Genomic DNA, 24,457 nt, shown 5'->3' with positions numbered 1-24,457 from the left:
GGCCATGCTGGGAGCTGTAGTTTTACGCCGTACACACCTATACGGCAGGGGTTGCACTAAATTGAGCTGTATTTGTGCTGGTGTTGTATATATGTAGTGAGCTAGCTTCTGGGGCTGTATATAGAACTATATTGCTTGTGAAATGTACAAATAATTTTATGCTCGCGTTACATGAAAATAAATGACACGTCGATTGGTAGAGAAAACAAACACGGCGAGGGGGAAGGAGATGTCGGGAAAGAGGTTGGGGAGGGGCGTGAAACTGTATCTTTGCCCCGGGTGCTGGAGAACCTAGCTACGCCTCTGCTCTAGGGGGAAAATGGGAAAAGGTTTTTTTTTTTAACTTCTAATATTTTATTTTTTTTTACACAAAAAAAAATACTTTATTTAACTCATTTTTACATTTTTTATTAGTCCCCCTAGGGTACTTCAACCAGCGATCATTAGATCGCTTGCACGATATACTGCAATACTAATGTATTGCAGTATATCGTGATTCTGACAGTCTCCTATGAAGCCCTGCCGGAGGCAGAGCTTCATAGGAGTACCAAGATGGCGGACCTGGGGGACTTCGTCAGATCCCCAGGCAGCCGTGTGAACCAACGGCTCCCCCCGATCTCGCTGCGGGGGGGCCGTTGAGACGTTACAGGGGGTCGCCCCCCTGATTTTAGTAATTTAAATGCCGCGGTCTCTATTGAACGCGGCATTTAACGGGTTAAACAAGCGGGATCGCCCTAAAGCGCGATCCCGCTCGTAACCCAGAATCGTCGGCTGTAACACACAGCCGACACACTCGCTCCATATTCCCCCACCCGGCGTGCGCCGTATATATACGGCGGATGTCGGGAAGGGGTTAAAGGGCCAGCGTGCACAAGAGGAAATCATCACCATCAACCACATGATTTCCTGGTCTATAAGAAGGCCCCAGCCCTTCTGATCCTTGCCTAAGCGTTGTTAGTTATCCCAAGTCTGTCTTGCAAATGGTTCCTTAGCGTTTCTCGTTCCAGTTGTTACCCGTGCCCTGTTACCTGTTCCTGTATCCCGCGCTGTTCTTGTTCCAGTGCCTACTAGTGTCGGAGTCGTGTCACGTCCTGTGTCATCTGCCACGTCCAGAGGAATTCGCCACGTCTGGCGCAACCTGCGGCATCTGTGTCATCCGCCACGTCCTGTGTCATCTGCCATGTCCTGAGGAATTCGCCACATTTGACGTTACTTTCTGCATCCATCTCCATCAGTGCCAGAGCTGCAGCCACTGTCTGGACTATCCAGGTACCCTTGTGCAGGACATTGTATTACTGGGGTTCCCTGTTGTTTGTTCAGCTGCCTCCCCGCTACGGCGGTACAGCCTAGTGGGTCCACAAACCCACAACGTGACACTCGGTCATCCTGATTGACTTTGTTAAGGGCTATGGAGCCTCTTAATTCCCTTCTAGGGAACCTTGGTCTGCCTCGGTATAGACTTCTGTGATGTCAGAGGGATTTTCACTTTGAACTACCTGAACTGACTGCGGTAATTATTCTACCTTCGTCTTAGAGAAGCTCTCTAAACCTTTAGTCAGCTCGGTCTATTGACTCATACTTTAACTCACAGATGCTGTACTTGGAAGCATTAACTGCGACTCAGAGTTTAAGCTAGAGAGAGTGTCTGCCAGTGGTATATAAGGCCATAGTCCTGTCTGACAACCTTACCAGTTGGAATAGTATCACCCAGGTAGTCAGGGGTCAAATTGATGATATCATCACATGTAACTCCGGCATTTATATCACCTTGGATCTGTTAGAATCCATTTTTAGTGAGCCCTGGAGATTTCCAGAAGTCAATGGAACTAGGCACGTATTCCCAACCAGCTCTCCCATGCTGAACTTGCGAGGATTCAAGCTGATCAACTTCTGCGATCTGACAAGAGCAGGCACCTACAGCCTAGCCCGCCATATTTAGCTTAGCTGTAGGATAGGTATTTTTTACTTTATTTAAAATAGAGTCTTTGGCTGTCAGGAAATGCTGGGAGGTGTAGTCCCACAACAGCTGGAGTGTAACATCTTGCTGTGCACTTCTGCGGTCCGTAATGAATTCTGCTACTTATCCTGCTTAACAGAGTAGACCCTTCAGGCGCACGCTTGGAGATTTGACCTGACTCAGCAGGTACAACAGCCTGGATGGTTTTGGCCATATAATCTTGGAGGAGGACCTCACTGCTTAAGTGTAGCTAATCCAAAGGAAACATGGACCGTATTCAAGATGTTTCCTCTTCTGCCATCATAGCTTTATTCCAAAGCTTCTTCCACTTAGAAAGGCCTAGGCCCCCTAGAGGTGGAGATGAGTGCTTCCCCCTTGTCAACATCCTGGTCCCTTGACCAGATGGACTTCCACAATTTCCATTAGAATGATAAATTGACTTGAGGCATTGCCCCTGGCAACGTTTAGAACTTCCTGAAGAAGGAATCCAAATTCTTCCATTCCGTATGAATCTTTGAATGGTGCTTAAATCACCCGGTCTCCCATACAGGTGCTTGCAAGGCCTTCAGTTGCATCTTTTCGGCACTTTGACACGGACGGGCACATTAGTCTGACATAGCCATGGACATCATCTCGCAGAGATGGTTCACCAGCAAGGATGCAAGGGCGACAATCTTGGCACCTAAAAGTTGCTAGCTACAGGCAGGGAAATAAGACAGTCCCTGCAGCTACTATGCTCTCAATTGGAGTTTTTTTTTCCTTTAACGGGTTCAGGACCGGGCTATTTTGATCCTTCGAAACCAGACACCATTTGGCCATTTTTAGCACGCATTAAACGGCTATAACTTTTTTATTTGTTGGGCTGCGACGTAATTTTTGCGATGTTTTTCCCGTAGACAATGTAGGTTTATTTTTTTATCATTTTTACACACACCCTTTTTGCTATTTTAGACATTTTAGGCCTAAAGTTTGAAAAAAATTGTAAAAAAAAATTAGCTTTTTTACTTTTTAGCTTTTTTTTTTCTGGTAATAACTTAGTTTTAGCCTAAGGCCTCATGCCCACTTCAGTTTTTTCCTTCAGGGTGCTATCCATTTTTGTCACTGATAGCACCCTGAACCCATTCATTTCAATAGGCCCATGCACATTTCCGTTATTTTGACGAATCCGTTGTTCCGTTCCGTCAACAGTAGAGCATGTCCTACTTTGGTCAGTGATTTCATGACCGTGGGGTCCATAGAAAACGTCCGAGAAAACGGTGATGGAAGTGTCCATGAGGCCTTAAATAGACCTTTTATTTGTGCTTGTCCTTGTCTACCAAAAATTTGAATATATTACATGTCTATATTAGGGTAATTGGGTCAGGGCTAGCATTACGAGAATGACTGGCAGGGGAACGTTTTTTTGTGTAGTTATTATTATTTTTTTGCAGTTTATTTTACTTTTATTTTTTTATTATTATGGTTTGTCTCTCAAAGGTCAGAAAAGATCTTTGGGGGACTTTATTTTTTTGGGTTTCTTCTTTTACACCTTTTTTTTTATTGTAACTGGGGCTGCACGGTTACAGAGGAAATCAGCCCTCTCATAGTGACTATTGTCACTAATAGGGCTGTGTTGGGTCTAGTAAGACCCAGCAGCAGTCTGCCACTTACAGCATCTCGACGATCATGTGAGGAGTCCCTGCCTCGCTGCCAGACAACTGTCCCGTACTGAAAACATGTTTTCAGTATGGGACAGTAGTTCCACGGAGAGGCCGGGACTCCTAGCATCGTACATAACTATGATGCTAGGAGCCCGGCTCCCTGCAGTGTGTTCGGTCCGGGACTGGCGGCCGAAATACATTCCGTCCTTTACGGACCGAACATGCTCGTGTGAATCCAGCAGCCTCACACGAAAGTTTTGTATTTTTTTAAGCTGGTTCACAGAAAAAAATAATTGCAAATTCTACTGGACCAACTGCCTATTTAGAGACCGGCAGCAGCTCAGGAGCGCATCATAAGGGTAGTAACACACTAGGCGGATACGCTGAGTAAAACTCCACAGCTTATCCGCCCCGCTAGCCGCAGGGAATTCCACCAGCAAAACCGCACCAAATAGTGGCGCAGGTTTCGTGAGGCATGTCCGCTGCGGGAATCCTGCAGGGAAAAAAAAGTTTAGACTTGCCCCGGCCGTAGTCAAGGCGACGCGTCTATCTTCTGCACGAAGCCCGGCCTCCTGGGATGACGTTGTAGACCATGTGACCGCTGCAGCAGTCACATGGGATGAAACGTCATGACAGGAGGCCGGACTGCGCTAAGAATAGAGGATCGCGTCGCCAGGACTACGGCCGGGGTAAGTCTAAACTTTTTTATAAATTAAAAAAAATACCTTTTTTTTTCTCATTTGTGATTTTTGCGGCAGAACCGCAGCATTTCCGCAACAAAGGAGCAGCGATTCTGCAGCATAAATTGACTTAAAAAAACACACCGCAGGTCAATTTTTTTTGCAGCATGTGGATGAGATTTGTTCAAATCTCATCCACTCTCCTGCGACTGTTATACGCTGTGGATTTTCCGCAATAAAACGTGTTGCATAAAATCCGCAGTGTTCACGCCTAGTGTGTTCCTACCCTAACAATAAGGCCCAGTTCACAGAGTTTTTGGGCCTTGATATTGACTCGGACACTGCGTCGGAATCAGGGCCACAAAACATCCAAAACGGCCTCCCATTGATTTAATCTGAAATCAATGGGAGCCAGTCGTGGAAAAATAAAAAGCGGCACGTCCTCTCTTGCAGCGGTTCCGCATCTGACCTCCCATCGCAATCAATGGGAGGCAGAAAATGCATTTTTCGCTGCGTTTTTTGTCTGCTGTCCTCAATCGCCGCAGGCAAAAAACGCAGCAAAAAACGCAGCAAGATAGTGTGGGCAGGTCAAAATCTGCCTCAAAATTCTTTAAGGAATATTGAGGCAGATTTTTTCTGCCTGCAAAATACTCTGTGTGAACAGGGCCATACATAATCAGCACTTTGAGACACTTTACTCACTGTGTCAGAAGAGCTGCTGGCTCCCACTCCAGTCCTCGTTGTCAGGCTATGTCTTCCAGGCGATGTCTTCGGTCCAGACGTCCAGTCCTTCACTGCCAGCGAGGCTCCAGAAATGGCGGGGATCATAGAATGCCTGCCGCCGCGCTACATTTGGACTCCTCCCCCTCTCCTTACACAGCTACACGGAGGAGGTGGAGGAGGAGGCGGAGGAGGAGGAGGCGGAGGAGGACGAGGCGGAGGAGGAAGAGGCGGAGGACGAGGAGGAGGAGGCGGCTTAGGAGGCGGAGAAGGACGAAGAAGACTCTTATCTGAGAAACACTGAACTCTACGGGCACTTCCACCCTCAGCTTCCTAGAGGGAGGAAAAGTTTAATGTGCATTTTTTTGGAACAACAGCTAAACCACTAATAGCAGGTTGCAGCAGCAGTCTCCAGACTGCATAAGGTTAAAGAGGTTATGTCACCACATTATAATTGCCCTATGTTGTACATAATGTGATCGGCGCTGTAATGTAGGTAACAATTATTTTCACCAAGTTATGACCTATTTTAGCTTTAAGCTAATGACTTTCTTAATGCCCAACTGGGTGTGTTTTTACTTTTGACCATTGTGGAGAGAAGTGTATGACGCTGACCAATCAGCATTATACACTTCTCTCCATTCATTTACTCTGCACATAGTGATCCTGCGTAGTTCACTATGTGCAGTCACATACACACACATTAACGTTACTAAAGTGTCTTAACAGTAAATAGACATCGCGTCCAATCAGGACACGTTGTCTATTCACAATCCCGACACTTCGGTAACGTTTGTGTGGGACTTACATCACAGCAAGCATAGTTTCGCGAGATCTCGCTGTAAATGACAGCTTACAGCGAGATTACGCTTGCTGTGCTGTAAGTCCCACACAAAGGTTACCGAAGTGTCGGGATTGTGAATAGACATCGCGTCCTGGTTGGACGCGATGTCTATTTACTGTCAAGACACTTCAGTAACGTTAATGTGTGTGTATGTGACTGCACGTAGTGAACTACGCAGGATCACTATGTGCAGAGTAAATGAATGTGGAGAAGTGTATGATGCTGATTGGTCACTGATTGGTCAGCGTCATACACTTCTCTCCACAACGCCCACTTGCTCAAAAGTAAAAACACCAGTTTGGCATTAAGAAAGTCATTAGCATAAAGCTAAAATTGTAAAGGATCTGCCAGACACAGCTTCTGTGTCGACGCCCGTGGTTAGTCAGTCTGCACCTGCTCCTAAGTCTGATAGAGTGACTCCTTCTTCTACCACTCAGGCTGGGAGGCTGAGGAGTGGTAGAGCCTATCACAGCCTGGCCAGACGGAGCTAGCTCCCGCCCTCTGTCTACTTATACCTTCATTTCCTGCTTCTCCTTTGCCTGTGATTCTGCTTGTTTCCTGGCTCTGCTGCTGCTGCTTGTACTATTTGTCCTCTGCTTCATATTGACCCTGGCTTTACTGACTACTGTCTTGCTCTGCGTTTGGTACCTCATACACTCCTGGTTTGACTTGGCTGGTTCACTACTCTTGTAGCTCACGGTGTTGCCGTGGGCATCTGCCCCTTTTCCCTTAGCTTCTTTGTACCCTTGTCTGTCGTGCACATAGTGAGAGTAGGGACCATCGCCCAGTTGTACGCCGTCGCCTAGGACGGGCAGTTGCAAGTAGGCAGGGACTGAGTGGCAGGTAGATTAGGGCTCACCTGTCTGTCTCCTTACCCCGTCTTTACATAATACACAATGTGTTTCATGCCTCCCTCCTGAAACGCTGCTCCCCGTCCTTGGCTCCCTCGAGGAAACCTCCGGTCCCTGTTCTCACCCCTGAAGGGGTAGAATTCAAGGTGGCCAAGATTGTGGACAGCAGGATGGTTCAAGGCTCACTCCAGTACCTGGTCCATTGGAGAGGATAGGGGCCTGAGGAGAGGACTTGGGTACCCGCCTGGGATGTTCACGCTGGGGTATTGCTCAAGAGGTTCCATCTTCGGTTCCCCAATAAGCCAGGTCCACCTAGAAAGGGTCCAGTGGCCCCTCATAAAAGGGGGGTACTGTAAAGGATCTGCCAGACACAGCTTCTGTGTCGACGCCCGTGGTTAGTCAGTCTGCACCTGCTCCTAAGTCTCATAGAGTGACTCCTTCTTCTACCACTCAGGCTGGGAGACTGAGGAGTGGGAGAGCCTATCACAGCCTTGCCAGACGGAGCTAGCTCCCGCCCTCTGTCTACTTATACCTTCATTTCCTGTTTCTCCTTTGCCTGTGATTCTGCTTGTTTCCTGGCTCTGCTGCTGCTGCTGCTTGTACTATTTGTCCTCTGCTTCATATTGACCCTGGCTTTACTGACTACTCTCTTTCTCTGCGTTTGGTACCTCGTACACTCCTGGTTTGACTCGGCTCGTTCACTACGCTTGTAGCTCACAATGTTGCCGTGGGCATCTGCCCCTTTTCCCTTAGCTTCTTTGTACCCTTGTCTGTCTGTCATGCACATAGTGAGAGTAGGGACCGTCGCCCAGTTGTACGCCGTCGCCTAGGATGGCCGTTGCAATTAGACAGGGACTGAGTGGCGGGTAGATTAGGGCTCACCTGTCTGTCTCCCTACCCCGTCTTTACAAAAATAGGTCATAACTTGGTGAAAAAAAAATTGTTCTTCTAAATAAAAAACACTGCTGTAATCTACATTACAGCGCCAATCACATTATGTACAAGATAGGGCACTTAGAATCTGGTGACAGAGCCTCTTTAAAACATCCTTAGTACATGTCCCAGGAATGTCAGAAGTTCAGCATAACAATGAAAACAATAACACAAAGCAAACAAGCAGTGCAAACCCATTTTGTCCAAAGGACAGAAAAAAACAAACACAAGGTAGGAGGTGCTAAATGTCCTTATATAGGGAGAAAACTCTAGTTGATTAGTTTGATTAAATAAAAAATTCCATCTGTTCTACTAGTTCACGTGGGCAGAGATACCCCATTATTGTGCTGCTGCAGGACGTAAGGGAACTTTATTTTGCGGGTCGATACGTTTACAGCAATACCAAATATTTCTAGCATTTTTTATGTTTTACTTCTTTTGCACAAAAGACAGCCTACATCAACGTAGCTTTTTGAGGGCTAGTTTTTTGTGAAACCGGTTGAAGTTTTCATGGATACAATTTTGGGATAAATACGAATTTTTTAAAATGTATTATTAACTTTTTTGGGAGGCAGAATGAAAGAATTGCATTGTTCTTTTTGTTTTAGTTTTTCATGGCGTTCATTGTACGGCATCAATAATATTATAAGTTTAAAGTTCGGGTCAACGGATGCGGCGATACCATGTGTAGATTTTTTATTATTTTGAGTATTTTATCTATAAACTCCATAGATATTTTTTTATTCTCTCTATGGGAATTGAATATGTGATTGTTTGATCCCTTCGACAATAGATAGATCCGGAGTTTTATTCTTTGAAACATGGAACAATAAACCACATTTTTGTTTGACATCAATCTCTTGGAGTGCTGCAATCATTTCTTCATATATCTATAGGACCGTTTGGATCAGGATCAGGTTTGCATAGCACCAACCTATACAGCTACGAAGTGCTGCTTGTTTCTTCTACTATATATATATATACACTGCTGGTGTCAGCTTCTGACATTCTGCACTAACGGCTAGGAACAGTGATGGCACTGTTCCTGGCCGTTTAACTAGTTAAATGCCACTGTCAATAGCAACCGCGGCATTTATAGTGGTTTTCCTATGAAGGACATTTATGACATATCCACAGAATATGTCATAAATGTCAGATGTGGGACCCGCATCTATCTCTAGAATGGGCCCCCTAAGCCCCGTTCTATCTTACCCATCTCCTCTGTCTTCCGGCCACTTCATGCTTACATGGTCGAGTCACGGAAACAGCGTAACTCGCTGAGCTCCGCAGTTTCCGTAACTCCCATAGAACTGAATATTAGTTACGGAAACAGCGTAGCATGCTACGCTGCTTCTGTAACTGCCATTAGTATGGGAGTCACGGAAACAGCGTAGCTCAGTGATATAGGCGATGGCGATATAGGCAATTGGCTGGCGGCGGTACGTGGCGCTCGGGGCCCAGCGTCCTAAAAAGCCCATGGAACGGAGCGAGCAGCCAGGTGTCCCCTGAGGAGGAACCTGCGAAGGTAGGTGATCCTCAGCGGGCGGCAGTCCAGTGCCCCTGGAGCACTGTGGCAGCTCAAGCGGTGATATTGTGCGGCCATCTTGATCTCTGACCTCAGACCGGAGCTGCATTGGGGCCTGTCTCCCAAAAATGTCCTGATGTAACCCTGCGGGGGTGAGGGACGGGTAAAGGAGGGTGCCTTGGCTTTCTTGGATGCTTTCCCCATTAAGAGAGCTGGATTGCAGCGGATTTCAGGTAAGCTGGTGTGGGGGAGCTCAGAGAAACACGTCCCCACTCTCTCATAGCTGGCCACGCCCTAATTTAGTTTCTTTTAACTGAAGTTCGTTCACTAAATTTTTGATAGCGTAGCGACAGTTTTAGAGTAAATTTACAGCGTTATAGTTAGTCAGTTAGTGACGGACATTAAGTTTTTTTTAACTGAAGTACGTTCACTAAAATTTTTCACGTTTTTTACAGCTTTAGGGTTCATTGTTTAGTGCCAGGTAGTCAGGAATTATTTACAGTTTTATATTGGACGTTCAGTAAATTTCTTTCTCCTAAATTTTTATCTTATTCTTTTCTTCTTTTTCTTCTCTTCCTTTTTTTTTTTCTATAAATCTCATATACACGTGTAAAAGCACAACACACACAACCACCTCTATAAAAATAAATTAAGTATTAGTTTCCTTTAGCAGCGTAGTTTCCCAAATGGGGTCAATTTGGGGGGGGGGGGTTTCCACTGTTTTGTCCCTTCTCAGCCCTGCCGCGGTACTGTTTTACTCGAAAGAAATTACTTTACAAATTTTGTGGAGCTTTTTCTCCTTTAGTCCTGTTGGAAATTAAAAAACAATTAGCTAAACCTACATTTTATTTGAAAAAATGTAGATTTTCATTTTCACAGCCTACTGCCAAAAATTTCTGCAAAAAACCTGTGGGGTCAAAATGCTTACTATACCCCTAAATAAATTCCTTGAGGGGTGTAGTTTCCCAAATGATGTCACTTTTGGGGGATTTCCACTGTTATGGCACCACAAGACCTCTTCAAACCTGACGTGGTGCCTAAAATATATTCTAATAAAAAGAAAGCCCCAAAATCCACTAGGTGCTCCTTTGATTCTGAGGCCTGTGCTTCAGTCCATTAGCACGCTAGGGCCACATGTGGGACATTTCTTAAAACTGCAGAATCTGGGCAATAAATATTGAGTTTCTCTGGTAAAACCTGTGTTACAAAAAAAAATGGATTAAAAATGTATTTCTGCAAAAAAATATGACATTTGTAAAGTTCACCTCTACATTGCTTTAATTCCTGCGAAATGTCTAAAGGGTTAAGAAACTTCCTAAATGCTGTTTTGAATACTTTGAGGGGTGTAGTTTTGAAAATGGGGTGACTTATTGGGGGGGTTTTCTAATATATAAGGCCCTCAAAGCCACTTCACAACTGAACTGGAACCTGTAAAAATAGCCTTTTGAAATTTTCTTGAAAATGTGAGAAATTGACGCTAAAGTTCTAAGTCTTGTAACAACCTAGAAAAATAAAGGGATGTTCAAAAAACTATGCCAATCTAAAAGTACAAATATGGGGGATGTTAATTAGCGACTGATTTGTGTGGTATAACTACCTGTCTTACAAGCAGTTACATTTAAACTTGGAAAAACAAATTTTGAAAATGTTTCCCTAAATTTTCGTGTTTTTCACAATTAAATACTGAATGCATTGAGCAAATTTTTGCAGTAACATAAAGTCCAATGTGTCACAACAAAACAATTTCAGAATCACTTAGATAGATAAAAACATTCCGAAGATATTACCACATAAAGTGAAATATGTCAGATTTGAAAAATGAGGCTCTGTCAGGAAGGCCAAAAGTGGCCAAAGCGGGAAGGGATTAACTGCTTGGTCTGCCATATTGAAGGTTCCTATCAAGCGTATGGGTTGGTTAGTAGCTTCCCGTTTCCTAGGGATCAATAATTGTTCCCTTTTCAGGGTACATGCATATTTATATGCCTCCTTTAATATTTTTGATGGATAACCTCTTTCTAGGAATCTAGATTCGAAATCTTTGGCATGTATATTAGAACAGTTCCCTCTGAGGCGGAGTTATTGTCCTTTTGGTATAACCAAAATTGATAACCCATGTACGTAAAGTACACGGGGGTAATCCCAAGTGCTTGTCTTTTGCGGACATAATATGTTCATAATATGCAGGATTTTTTACAAATATTTGTATTTTGATACATTGCCGTGAGAAGCGGAAGGGGTTGATGAGGCAAGGTGTGGGTATTTAAGTGTGTGTGCACTGAAGCCCAGTATGCCTTAATATAGCGTCTGGAGGACGTGAAACGGTCGTAGGCTCTATTGTCTTCAAAATCCAGTGTTATGCCTGCATCAACATAGAATAAAAAAAACATTTTTTTTCAAGTGGTGAGTGCCGTGCTGTCTATTCTTCTACATGTTGATAAAAATACTGAATGTATCGACATAATTTTACTACTAACTTAAAGTATAATGTGTCACGAGAAAACAATCTCAGAATCGCTTGGATAGGTATAAGCATTCCAGAGTTATTACCACATAAAGTTACACATGTCAGATTTGAAAAATGGGGCTGCGTCCTGAACGTGCCAACTAGTCCATGTCCTTAAGGCTGGGTTCACACGACCTATTTTCAGGCATAAACGAGGCGTATTATGACTCGAATTACGCCTGGAAATACGGCTCCAATACGTCGGCAAACATCTGCCCATTCATTTGAATGGGTTTGCTGACGTACTGTGCCGACGACCTGTCATTTACGCATCGTCATTTGACAGCTGTCAAACGACGACGCGTAAAATGACTGCCTCGTCAAAGAAGTGCAGGACACTTCTTTGAAGCGTAATTTGAGCCGTTTTTCATTGAAGTCAATGAAGAACAGCTCAAGATTACGGCCGTCAAAGACGCCTCGCAAAATGCGAGGAGGGGCTTTTACGTCTGAAACGACGCAGCTGTTTTCTCCTGAAAACAGTCTGTCTTTTCAGACGTAAAAGCCACTTCTCGTGTGCACATACCCTAAGAGTTTAAAGGGAAGGTGTCATGATTTTTTTTTATTATTATTATCATATTGCTGTTAATATGATAATAACATAAATTTTATTTATTTATATTCTTGTATTCTACTCTTTACTTTGTTCTACTTTTTACTTCTCTATGGGGGCTGCCATTTTTTTTTATCTCTGTATGTGTCGATTAACGACACATACAGAGATGGAATATGGCACATACAACCCCATAGAGAATGCGAACGGGAGCCGTTCCATTCACATCAGCGTACGCCGTCTGTGTGGGAACGGCGCATGCGCCGCTCCCACACAGACCAAAACAAAGCTCGTTCACAGAGCTAAATCCGGCGCCATTTTCTTGTGGACTCGAACCTGCTGCCGGACAGTAATATGACGACTTCCGGACGCGGCTTCCGGCCATATGTTCAAGGGAGCGAAGGAGCAAGGAATAGGAGCAGAGGCGGCAGCGGTGCCAGGAGCAGGTAATTTATGTTTGTGTATGTGATGTGTGTATTATGTTCGTGTATGTTCGTGTTATACTGTCTGCTGATCACAGTATCTAATCCTCCTACACTGTGCAGTCGCTCAGAAAATGGCGGCACACAGTGTAGGAGGTTTGTAGATTCAAACCCCTCCTTCTCCTGGCACTAGCCAGAATAAGGGAGGGGGGATTGTGTGAGGACACTAGAGAATGTGTCTACCCCAAATTTATAGCATAAAGCAATGAGGTTGCTTTACCACATTGACCATGCTGCAAATTTGGGACCTGCTCCCTCTAGTAGCCAGCACATGGAAATGTTATAAATTAGAATCTAATTTATAATATCTCCTGACTTGTGAAAAAATTAAAAAAAATTAAAACAATGTGTAATCACTCAAATAATAATTGTTTAACTAAAAAAAAAATTCTAGCGAAACATTCCCTTTAATGGAGATGGAGGGGGGGTATGTGTAATATTAATACGTATGTATATGTGTATATGTGTGTGTGTGTGTGTGTGTGTATGTGTATGTGTGTGTGTGTGTGTGTGTGTGTGTGTGTGTGTGTGTATATAATACATATATATTTATATATATATTGTGTATGTCTTATTGTCCCATGCACCAGGTCTGTAGAATTCACGGACCTGGTCACGGGAATCCACTCATAGTTACATAGTTAGGCCTTATTCACACGAACGTGTATTACGTCTGTGCTACGTGCGTGGAAATCACGTGCGTCGCACGGGCTTATGTAAGTCAATGGGGCCGTTCTGACAGGTCGTGATTTTCACACAGCGTGTGTCCGCTGCGTAAAACTCACGACATGTCCTAAACTTGCCCGTGTTTCGTGCAGCATGCACCCATTGAAGTCAATGGGTGCGTGCAAATCGCACACGGAAGCACTTCCGGGTGACACGCGTGATTCGCGCTACAGTTGTTAAAGAAGTGAAGGGAAACATAAAAGCACCTCCTTCTTTACTGTTTCGTAACATAAAAACAGAGTGTCATAATGATGCCGACACGCATCCACGCGCCATATACAGATGCCACACTGAACTTTTGCGCGCGCAAAACGCAGCATTTTTTGCGTGCGAAAAACAGACACGTTCATGTGAATAAGGCCTTTCATATATTTTATACGGTTGAAAAAAGACACATGTCCATCAAGTTCAACCAAGGGATGGGAAAGGGGAAGTAAAAAATTTCTACACATAGGAGCTAATATTTTTTTTGTTCCAGGAAATTATCTTAGCCTTTTTTAAAGCCATCTACTGTCCCTGCTGTGACAGCTCCTGCGGTAGACCATTCCATAAATTCACAGTTCTCACAGTAAAGAAGGCTTGTCGCCTCTGCAGGTTGAACCTTTTTTTTCCAGACGGAGGGAGTGCCCCCTTGTTTTTTGAGAGGGTTTTACATGGAACAGGATTTCACCAGATTTTTTGTATGTGCCATTAATATATTTATATAAGTTAATCATGTCCCTCCTTAGTCGTCTTTTTTCAAGGCTAAATAGGTTTAATTTTTTTAATCTTTCCTTATAACTTAGATTCTCCATGCCCCTTATTAGTTTAGTTGCGCTTCTTTGTATTTTTTCCAACTCCAGGGCATCCTTTCTATGAACTGGAGCCCAGAACTGAACTGCATATTCTAGATGAGGCCTTACTAATGCTTTGTAAAGTGGTAATATTATATCCCTGTCCCGCGAGTCCATGCCTCTTTTAATACACGACAATATCTTGCTGGCCCTTGAAGCAGCTGATTGACATTGCATGCTGTTATTTAGTTGTTTATGATTTACAAGTACACCCAGATCCTTCTCAACAAGTGACTCCCCCAGTGTAGCTCCCCCTAGGACATATGATGCATGCAGGTTGTTCGTAGCCAGGTGCATAACTTATATACATTTAGTTACATTAAACCTAATTTGCCAAGTGGACGCCCAAACACTCCGTTTGTTTAAATCCGCTTGCAATTCACGAACATCTTCCATAGACTGAACATTACTACTTAGCTTGGTGTCATCTGCAAAAATAGAAATAGTGCTATTAATCCCATCCTCTATATCATTAATAGATAAGTTGAATAATAGTGGTCCCAGCACTGAACCCTGGGGTACACCAGTTATAACCGGGGACCATTCAGAGTAGGAATCATTTACCACAACTCTCTGTATACGGTCCTTGAGCCAATTCTCAATCTAATTATAAACTATACTTTCTAAACCTGTAGTCCTTAATTTACCCATTAGACATCTATGAGGGACAGTGTCAAATGCCTTTGCAAAGTCCAAAAACACTATTTCCACAGTGGCCCCTTTGTCTAGGCTTCTGCTCACCTCTTCATAAAAACAAATCAGGTTGGTTTGACAGCTTCTGTCCTTAGTAAAACCGTGCTGGCTGTCACTTGTAATACTATTTATTGTCACATAATTCTGTATATAGTCCCTCAATAGCCCCTCAAACACTTTCCCCACAATGAATGTTAAGCTTACTGGTCTATAATTACCCGGAGAAGACCTAGAGCCCTTTTTGAAAATAGGCACCACAGTTGCCCTGCGCAAGTCCCTTGGCACTATACCAGTCACTAGAGAATAACTGAACTAAGCTCCTTAAGAACTCTAGGGTGTAACCCATCTGGTCCTGGGGCCTTATGTACATTTATTTTATTTTATTTAGCTTGCACCATATCTACATTCATCCAATTAAGTATATCAACTGATATATTAACAGCACTGGCACCAGCTACATCAGCTGCTCTTTCTTCTGTTGTATATACAGAGCTGAATAATCCATTTAGTAGCTCTGCCTTCTCTTCATCCCCTGTGACCAACTCCCCTTTACCACTATCTAGGGGACCTACATGTTCAGACCTTGGCTTTTTTGCATTTATATACTTGAAGAATTTTTGGGGATTTGTTGGCCACCTGCCTTTCATTTTGCATTTTTGATGATTTTATTACCTCTTTACAGATTTTATTAAGCTCTTTATAATTTTCAAATGCTACAGCTGTACCCTCAGATTTGTATTTTTCAAATGCCCTTTTTTTGTCATGTTTTGCCCTTTTTACAGAAGGTGTAAGCCATGTGGGGTTTAATTTTAGTCGTTTATACTTGTTAGCTATAGGAATAAATTTTGCACTATAATTACCCAAAGTAGATTTAAAAAACTCCCATTTATAATTTGTACCATTATTTGACATTAGTTCTTCCCAGTCTATATCCTGAATTGCAGCCCTCATCCTGGGGAAATTGGCCTTCTTAAAATGAAGTGTTTTTGCCCTCCCAGCCTGTGTTTGTTTTTTACAGTATAGGTAAAATGTAACTATATTGTGATCACTGTTACCAAGGTTTTCACGAACATTGACATTCCCAACAAGATCTGCATTATTAGAAATGACCAGATCCAACAATGCTTCACCCCTATTTGGGTCTTCCACAAACTGGCCCATAAAATTTTCCTGCAACAGGTTTAGGAAATGTCTCACCTTGGCAGTTATAGCCGAACCATGACATCAATTAATGTCCCGGGAATTAAAATCTCCCATTATCACTACAGTACCAGCCTGTGCAGCCCGCTCCATCTGTTTATATAGCTGAACTTCCATCTCCTCAGTTATATTGGGGGGTCTATAGATTACACCACAAGTAATTTTTTCAGTGTTTACCTCCCTTTGTAATTCCACCCAAAAGGTTTCAACCTCCTCACAATCTTCACCCACAATTGTCTCTTTCACACTCACCTTCATATCGCTTCTCACATACAGACATAAACCACCACATTTCCTATTCGCCCTGTCTTTCCGAAACAGTGTAAAACCCTGTAGATTTACAGCCCAATCATGTGAAGAGCCCAGTCATGTTTCAGCAACTCCAACTATATCTATATATTCTTGCAGTATCAAGGCCTCCAGCTCCCCCATTTTGCTTGCTAGACTTCTGGCATTTGTGAACATACACTTTAACTTGGCTTTAAATGTTTCACTTTCAGTATCAGAAATTTGATTATTTGACATTATTTGGGCATTTTTATTTTCATTTTCACTGCTGTTTTGTAACGAAAGGATCTTCTTATCTTGTTGCCTATTCCTCCCCCCACAGTCTGTTTCTCCCCCCACCAATATAGTCTGACCCCTCTCTAACCTAACTACCCCTTTATTTTCTACATTGACCTCCCTTCTCAGCCCTAGTTTAAATACTCCGCCACCCCGGCTAGAATTCTCTCCCCCATCACAGCGGACCACCTTCCTTTTATGTGCAAATCATCTGCAGAATACAGTGTGTACCCCAATGAAAAGTCAGCCCAGTGCTCTAGGAAACCCAAAGTCTTTTCTTCTACACCAAGACTAAAAGCCATGCATTTAACTCCCTGAGCTCTTTAAAATTATTCTTAAGGCTCCTCCACCACATGCCGAACCCTGGCACCAGGGAGACAGCAAACCATTTGGTTGAGGCGGTCTTGGCGACAAATTATTCTATCCGTCATCCTGATTATAGAATCCCTCTACAACTATCAATTGTCTTGCCTTACCTGAATTACCATCCTGCCGGCTACTGGCTGGGCTGTTCTACCGGCTGTTAGGGAGATCAGTATCCACTAGGGCTGCCATTTCTGAGACCGACACCCTCGCATCATCCAACTTGGCAATTTTGCTTGGAATATCAGAAACAGGATTGGCCTTCCTCTTCTTGGACCCCATTCTACTGTCCCTAACTACATTAACCCAGCAACTTGCCTGATCCTGCTGACCCATGTCTTCACCCTCCAGATCTACCCCACTAACTGCGTTCTCCATGAGCAGCAAGCTCCACTCAAGATTGTCTATCGTCCTCAGTGTTGCATTCTGCTCCTCCAGATCTCTAATGTGAGCTTCCAGGTGACCAACATGCTCACATCTGCCACAGAGTTATTCACCCTGGAACTCAGGCTCCAGTTATTCATACATATGGCAGACTGTGCACTGAAGAAAACCTCCAATCTTGCTGTACAAAAAAACAGTGAACAATTGTTAAAGTAAAAGAAAAGAAGAGTACTTACTGGGGCTTTTACTCCTCTTTTTAACTCCGGTTTTATAACTCCACTTATATCACAAGCCACTAAATTCACCAAACTCAGAACAGAGCCAGCTCAAACTGAGTTCTGCAGGCTAATTTATGTCACCTGAGACCAATTAACCCCTCCCCCTAGTCAGCTGCTCAGCTGGAATGAAGCTGCAAAGAAAAGAATAAAGGTTTTTAAATTGTGTTCGTTTTTGCTATCTTCTTTTTGCAAAGATTCACAGATTCACACACACAGAAATACAGCAACACAATACAGAAATACAGCAACACAATCCGGTTTTATAACTCCACTTATATCACAAGCCACTTAATCCACCAAGTTTAGAACAGGACAATGACAATTAGTCATAGTCCTGAGTTGATTATCAGAGTGGGAGAGGAGATACTGCCTTTGATCTCCTGTCTCTGCACTCTGCAGGGGGTCGGAGAGGTAATTGGGTATGTATCCTATGGTGCACTCGAGGACATCCCCCACTGATTAACTGAAATCCCTCCTCCACGCGCAGATAATGTCATATCACCACGCCAACACATGTGAGTCGGGTGCGAGCAGCGCTATTATGCCTGCGCCTGACTCAGGAGCGAGTGTATCGGCGGGGTTTGAATAGCCCTGCGCCGGTACGCCTGCACTCTCTGTTCCTGCTTGCCCGCACCAACGGACCTCCTCTCCTGTTCTCCTCTGCCTTACTCACCGCTCCACCGACGTTCTCCACTCTCTGCACGGACGCTCCCCGACACCAACGATTCCCTGGACAACGAGCGCTAAGTATCCACGTGTAGCTGCAGCTACACATAACCCTCTCTCCCCTACATAACGAGCATTTCCCCTCACATACCCTTGCTTCTCCCCACTACTCTCCCACTATACAACGACCTTAACGCTTACTTCTTCCCCCTATAAAACGTGTACAAACCCTTTATACCTACACTTCCCTAGTAACCCTTTCCCACCTGCCTGCACATTATCCCCTGGTCCCCTTGTTTCACAACCACAGTAACCCATTCCCCACCTGCCTGCACATATCCCCTGGTCCCATTGTTAACCCTCACATTACCTGTACTTCCCCTGGTACCTGTTTTCCCCACACAGTAACCCTTTCCCACCTGCCTGCACATATCCCCTGGTCCATTGTTAACCCTCACAATACCTGCACTTCCCTTGGTACATGTTTCCACGCACATTAAGCCTTTCCCACCATTTACCTGCATATCCCTTGGTACACATCAACCCATTCCCCTTGTAAACCCTTTATCATCCACATCTCTTGTTAACCCTTAGTGTACAGGGACAATTATAGTTAGGAGAGAGTGGGACAGAAATAGTGAGCGTGTGTGTATTGTAACGTAACTTATATGTATGTTTAGATAAGTGGTTGGTGGTATAGATTAGTATTGTAATACCTTGTTAATAATATTGTGCCACGTGTAGTGTAGTGTAGTGTAGTGTAGTGTAGTGTAGTGTAGTGTAGTATTCAATACATATTAACTTATTATGTGTGTTGGGATACACTGATACTATACTGTGATTATTTACTCTGTTTGGTGTATTTTATATCGGAGTGTGATAACTGTTTGTATTAATAAATATTACCTGTATTTACTATACAGTCGTATACACTTACTTAGCAGGAAAGCAATTAGATTGGCGTTAATACAAGAGAAAGGTAGGGGAAACTAGGCATAACCCTAATGAACCTAAGATAAAGGAGGTAAAAGTATCCTAGTAATATGCCACCACTTTCCAAAGTAAGTGTTGTGGGGTTTTTTTCTACCTGGAAAACTGTGATTGATTAACTGATTTTTATTTATTGTGGATTGTTTTTACTTGTATACTTTTCTTGTTTATTTTACATAAGACAAATAACTTTTTTTTTGTAAGGCTCTGTTCGTTCTCTTCAGTCAGGGTTCAGTTGCTTTTTGACAGTTAGAATTGCATAGCATGCAATTTGTATCCAGTAAAAGAAAACAAAAAAACGGATACCTGACGGAAACATTACTGATTATAAGTCAATAGAGAAAAAACAAATCTAGTCTCCTCTAAGGCTTCGTTCACATATGTGTCAGGACTCTATTCTGATGTTCCGTCAGAGCTTTCCGTCAGAATGGAGCCCTGACTAAAACAAATGGAAACCAGTGGCAATGGTTTCCGTTTGTCTCAGTTGTGAAAGGGTTCCGTCATTTTGATGGAATAAATAGCGTAGTCGACTACAGTATTCACTCCATCAATACGACGGAACCCTTGCACAAACGGAAACCATCGGAAAGACAAACGGAAACCATTGGCACCGGATCCGTCACATTGAAATGGTGATGGAAATGGAAACCTGATGGAAAGCTCCAACAGAACAGAGCCCTGATGCATATGTGAACATATATGGACAGTGATATCCGTAGGAGAGAAGGAGTCCCAGGCAGAGCGCTAGCGGCTCTGCTTCGGGACTCCGTCTCTGGGGAAACTCCTGACATCACTGTCCATATATAGACAGTGATGTCAGGAGCAGAGCTGGAGTCCCAAGCAGAGTTCTAGTAGTGCTCTGCCCCGGACTTGGCATCTGGGGTTGCCCCTGACATCACTATCCATATATGGACAGTGATGTCGAGCTTCCCCAGAGATGGAATACCAGAGCAGAGCCTTTACTAGCACTCTGCCTGGGACTTCAGCACTGCTCTGGACATCACTATCCATATATGGACAGTGATGTCAGGAGCAGAGCAAGAGTCCCAGGCATAGTGCTAGTAGTGCTCTGCCCGGGACTATGGCTCTGGGGTTGCCCCCGACAACGCTGTCCATATATGGACAGTGAAGTCAGGGGCTTCTCCTGAAGCAGAATCTCCAGCCAGAGCTTTGGCAATGCTCTGGCTGGGGATTACACTCCTAGAGGGAACCCCAAAGGTGCTACCTACAGGGAGGGGGGATGTGTGGCACCACCAGGGAGGGGGGCTGTGTGGCACTACCAGTTAGGGTGGGCTGTGTGGCACTACCTGGGAGCAGGGGGCTGTGTGGCACTACATGGGAGGAGGGCGTTGTGTGGCCCTACCTGGGAGGGAGTGCAGTGTGGCACTACCTGGGAGGGGCTGTGTGTCTCTACCTGGGAGGGGTGGCTGTGTGGCACTACCTGGCAGGGTGGGCTGATTTGCACTCCTGGGGGGGGAGCTGTGTGGCACTACCAGGAAGGGGAGCTGTGTGGCACTACCTGGGAGGGGAGCTGTGTGGCACTACCTGGGAGGAGGGGGCTGTGTGGCACTACCTGGGAGGGGGGCTGTGTGGCACTACCTGGGAGGGGGCTGTGTGGCACTACCTGGGAGGGGGGCTATGTGGCACTATCTGCAGAGGGCACTAAATTTATTCGAGTACAAACTGGGGGCCTAACTTCTATATGTGGGCATTAACAGGGTCTAATGTCCATATGAGGGCACAAAGTTAAGTTTTCTGCGATTTTATTGCCGCCGTGAGTTCCCACGAAATGGGGCCTACTAAGTTTGTGTCGCCTTAGGGCCCATGTAAACCTGGAGCCGGCCCTGGCAGGATACATACATATTGGAATTATTTATATGGTTGTATTTACAGTCTATGTTTCCATTGTATATGGGTTGCTAAAATCAAGAGACGATTGTGGCAGAAAAAAAAAATATATGGTTAGAACACAGATCCCAAATATGGCTAGATGTATGTATATTTACAACATGTGAATGTATATTTGCTGGGATGTTCTGCTCTATGACTAACAGGAGCACTAGATAAATATTAAAAAGGATAGGCTCGATTTTTCTACTTTTTTTTCATGCTCTTTAAAGGAACAGTGTCACGAAAAAAAAATGTTTAACATCAGTTTGATTTTAGTCTTTTATTAAAAACTTTTATATTTATTTGTGTGTTTGTGTTTTACTTTTTTTTATTTTTACACTTTTTCTTCCCTATGGGGGCTGCCATTTTTTACTCAATTTCTGTATGTGTCGATTAACGACACATACAGACATGGAATACGGCAGCTACAGTCCCATAGTGAATGCGAACGGGGCCCGCGGCTTCCGGACTTGTGCACTTGGAGCAGCGGCAGCAGACGGAGCAGACGGACCGGAGGGAGCGGCGGCGGCAGGAGCAGGTAAGTGATTTCTATGTATGTTCGTGTTTCAGTGTGTGTTTACTAGTGTATGTAAACCTACTACACTGTGTGTTAGCTCAAAAAATGGCGACACACAGTGTAGGAGGTTTGACCATTCAATCCCCTCGTTTCTCCCGGCACTAGCCAGGATAAAGAAGGGGGGGATTCTGAGAGCTCACTAGAGCGAGGGATTTTTTTCCAATTTTGCAGCATAAAGCAATGTGGTTGCTTTACCACATGCAATGCTGCAATTTTGGGAATTGCTCTATCTAGTGACCAGTGCTGGGAAATATTATAAATTAGAATTTAATTTATAATATTTCCTGACTCGTGAAAAAAATAAACAAAATTAGAACAATGTTTAATCACCTACACACTAATTGTTTAACTAAAAAAAAAAAAAATTTTTTTGCTAACAACACATTCCCTCTAAGAGGTCGTCACATCAGGATACCTGTTTTCTTATGTTTTCCCAAATGTTGTATTATTTAAATCAATGTCCGAGTGGTCTTAGTCAAGGCTCCCTGCTCTAACTAAAAGAGGGTATGAGTTGTCTTGACATACCTTTTCTCAATAACTCATTCTATATAATTGAGAATGGATAAATTCTATAAATGTCTTAAAGGCTCATGGAAATTACAGAAAGAAGGGCTCATCTGGGATTTGAATCGGGGACCTCTCACACCCTAAGCAAGAATCATACCCCTGGACCAACAAGCCTGATGTCAATATTAGTTCCAGGTGTTTTTGTAAATTTCACATCAGCAGGTAGTGTCAGGTTACATTCCATGCTACAGTTTGTACATGAAGGCATGCTAAATCCCAAACGCGTCTTCTATTTGTTATATATCTCCCATTTGCATGTACCCTATTATACCATATGAATGCAATAGTGGCGGACCCTCATTTTTAGCCAGAGCAGAAATGCGCTATAAAGAATGTCTTTGAATCCAGAGCCAGATATAGACAAAATGAGGCTCTGTTCACATCTGCGTTTTGTTTTCCGTTAATCTGTTCTATCATAGGTACAGAATAACGGTATAAAATAGTTCTGTCAAAGTACCCATTGATTTCAATGTTTTCTTTCAGCCTCAGTTGTGCTCAGTTTGGCTTAATTCCGTCAGGTTTCAGTCTTTTTGCAGGAAATAGCATAGACTGCAGCGCTATTTTTTACGTCCAAAATATCAGAAAGGTATTTTAGCATTAAAGCCAATGTTAACGAATATCTTCTGTTAGTATTCATTATGTATTCCGTTCAACTGATTCGTTTTTTACTACTGCACGTGCACGTCACTTCCTACATTCAAAAAAATAAATAAAAATTAACAAATGCTGAAAAAAACAGATATGTTAAAAACTAACTATAATGGATGCCAAACTGAAAGACGTGAATGGAAAAGTTTCAGTTTTTTTGACGGATCCGGCTAACAGATCCGTCAAAAAAACTGAACGGGTACAGTTTGTTTCAGTTTGGCCAGTGTGTTTTTGCATCAGTTTCCGTTAAATTTGACAAGTTCGTTTAAAGTAGAAGAGCAATGCAGATGTCATCTGCAGAGAGGGAGACATTGAATTCACGGTCACAAACAATTATGCTCTGAATATCTGGGTGGTTGCAAATTCGAGACGCCAATGGCTCTTTGCAAACTAAAAGATGGGATAGTGGGCAACCTTGTCTACGACTATTCTAAATTTTTAGGAGAGAAGAGGAGGCATGGGGCAATTTAAAAGTAGCACTTGGTAAAGTGTAAAGGGAGTTAGACCCTTACCGATCAAATATTGATGGCCTATTCTGAGACTAGGCCATCAATTTTATATGACTGGGAAACCCCTTTAAGCGATAAGCTAAAATTTTTGTGTCAATATTTAAATCTGCATTCAACAATTCAATGGGGCGTTTAGAAGAGCAATCGGAAAGGTATTTTCATGGTTTGGGTATTAGAGGACATGGTTCTAATGGCGACACATGTTGGGTTAGCAGACTGTGCCTATCTATGTACAATTTTTAATCACTCGCATGTAAATGCAATATACAAATTGCAGCGAATATCTAAAAAAAAAAGCCACGTTGGGGCGTTTGAGATACACCACCCCACGGGCAGTGTATACAATAGAAAATAGCTGCAAATAGAAGCTTAATAAAGTGGCAACTTTAACACGGCCCTCTTAACTTTTGAGCTTCAATAGTAATACCATAAAGAATTTAGCTTATCTAAGCTTTTAATTACGAGTAATAAAAGTTATGTTTACGCTTGAAGTTAGTGGTAATTCTTATTTTTGGACTACTGGATCTAGTCTAATACATCCCTCCGGCTTTGGTGTCCTGCTCTGGGATATAAATTGTTCTATTGTTTCTATTGTTTATTTCTGCACGGAAATGACAAACACCTATTCTCATATACTATGCCCAGACGAGGCTGGACGCAGCCTGCAGGGCTTAGGGGGAAGCCTCCATGACCTCCCTGGTAGGGAAAGGGTTAGAGGTGAGGGAGAGTTGGAGGGGAGGGACAAGGAGGAGTCAGGGGGCCGTTGCGGAGCTTCCCGCTGTTATCGGCATTGAGCCGGAAGCAGCGGGAGGAGTGACATAGGGAAAGACAAGCTCCCCGTTGCCCGCGCTTATAACAATGTCGGAGGCTGTATTATTAGAGCG

Source organism: Rhinoderma darwinii, chromosome 2, assembly GCF_050947455.1.
Source record: "Rhinoderma darwinii isolate aRhiDar2 chromosome 2, aRhiDar2.hap1, whole genome shotgun sequence".
In the NCBI taxonomy this organism is placed as follows: domain Eukaryota; kingdom Metazoa; phylum Chordata; class Amphibia; order Anura; family Rhinodermatidae; genus Rhinoderma; species Rhinoderma darwinii.
The sequence above is the reverse complement of the archived record's forward strand: the minus strand, read 5'-3'. Positions refer to the sequence as shown.